Raw genomic sequence first — 2500 nt, forward strand, 5'->3', positions numbered from 1 at the left:
TATATATATTGGTGAAATGATAAGGAATATAAAGACAAAGGTAATTATTCATAAGTCGTTCAGTTGCGGTAGGGGAGTGGAGACACAGTGGATTGGAAAAATAAGTCTATCATTATCGTCAGAACAAGAAATTCTAGGTTAAATATGATGAATCATGCAATATATATAAAAACAAACTTTAATAATAACTACTTCATCTTACAACAGCACAAACTTGTGTTGAAATAAACTTTACCGAGAGTTAAAATGGCACTAGTACCCAACGTCCACTACGCATCCGTTCGCATTTCCCACATTCCACTGGCTCTACAAAAATGTGCGCGGATGAATTTCATAATCAAAATTAGCATAAATCCCGGAGATATATTCTCACTCTACGATATAATTTTCTCCATTCAGCAGAACTGTAGCATAAAAAACATGATTTTCATGCATCAGTGAATCACTATGGTGCTGTGAAGCATGATTGTGGTTTTGGTGTATTATCTTGAATTCATATGCATGAATTAAATTCAGTATTCATTCCACATGACAGTACTGGAATGAAGCACAGAAATGAAGCCCTAGAGTTTTTCGTAATTTCCAATCCTTCGCAGTCATAGGGATATTTATTTGTTGTGGATATTTACCCTGTTTTGAGATGGACGGAAAGACAGAATGATAGACGGACTAGGGAGAGAGAGAGAGAGAGAGAGAAAAGAGAGAGAGAGAGAGAGAGAGAGAGAGAGAGAGAGAGAGAGAGAGAGAGAGAGAGAGAGATAATCCTTGCTAACATCATTATGAATTCCTATTGTATATGAATGAAAAGAAGACTTTTCGATGGACTAAAATGATACTCGATATTCAATAAGTGCACTGACGGCGTATTATTATTATTATTATTATTATTATTATTATTATTATTATTATTATTATTATTATTATTAAGCTACACCCCTTGTTGGAAAAGCTGAATTCTATAAGCCCAGGAGCTCCAACAGGGAAAATAGCCAAGTGAGGAAAGGAAACAAGAAAAAATAAAATATTTTAAGTACAGTAACATTAAAATAAATATCCCCTATATAAACTATAAAAACTTAAACAAAACAAGAGGAAGAGGACTAAGATAGAATTATGTGTCGGAGTGTACCCTCAAGCAAGAGGGTAAACAAATGATTTTTCCTTCGTTGCTTGCATGATGAGGTTTATTATCACGGGGATGCAGTTTTTAATGTAAATAACCAAAGTAGAGGGTGTGTCTTATTACCCAAATCAATTTGAGTTCTTGCACACTACTTTAATTTAAGGCAGCTGTCGTCAATAAAATATCGGATAAGATAATCACATTGGCACCAAGACTCAAAGCAAATATATATAGAATACCCCCAATCACCTCGTCTATCGTGTCCTTGTGCCTTTAAGTTTTTTATCCTAAATGTATTTAGAAAATTCACTAGAGCAATGTATTACATACTGGCGAATGAAAAGACATAGCTAGGGTAAATTTCAGTATATGCTTGTGTAAATGCATTTACCTGGTTAGAATGTCACCGTATGCTATACCTGTATATCTTCGTTTTTTTATCCTCGTAATCCATAAGTTTACATTACTTGTTTGGTAGAGTTGTAACTGCAGTTTGCGTTGATATCTATTACAAAAGGATATTTTAGTTTTGAAGTCCAAAATGAATGTATTATATGAATACTCCGAATACTCCTTTATTGAACATTGAAAAAACTTTTAAAGAGCTTATGGTTGAAACTAAATATCATGAATATCTTCATTTAATCTAGTTATTAGATTTTCATGATTTCATTTCGTTCACAACTTCAGAATAGTGAAAATGTCTACATCGATATGCTTGAAACAGTTATAGCCAACATTACGTGTTTCCAAGAATACAATAATACAGTGTATATATATATATATATATATATATATATATATATATATATATATTTATAATATATATATGTATATATATTTATATATGATATGATATATATATATATATATATATATATATATATATATATATATATATATATATATATATATATATATATATACATATATATGGCTAAAGTATTGTATTCTTAGAAACCCTATATATAAATTCAAATACATATGTATACATATATTTTGATATACATTGATTTGTGTAAGAAATGTAATTTACAAAACAATTTTTTATGCTTTTTGGTTGACTGCAAGCGGTAGTTTCCCCAAAGGAAAAATTCCCTTGATATATGTATTGTACTTATTCATGAAAATTTGAGGGAGAGAAAATTGAATGATCGTTGTTATTGGAAGAAGCAATAAATCTCTGTTTTTTTTTTCTTTTTTTTTGTCAAGTGCCGTTATTTTTCTTATTGTTTTTTTCTTTTTATAAATCATAATTTTTCAAAATGAAATTTAGCTTTATTTCTTTCCATGACGAAGCTGATAAATTTGAAAGTTATATTTCATTCCCTGAAAGTGTTAGATACTTTGTGACAGTAGTAAAGGGATTAATTAATA

Source organism: Palaemon carinicauda, chromosome 27 (assembly GCF_036898095.1).
Source record: "Palaemon carinicauda isolate YSFRI2023 chromosome 27, ASM3689809v2, whole genome shotgun sequence".
Classification (NCBI taxonomy): domain Eukaryota; kingdom Metazoa; phylum Arthropoda; class Malacostraca; order Decapoda; family Palaemonidae; genus Palaemon; species Palaemon carinicauda.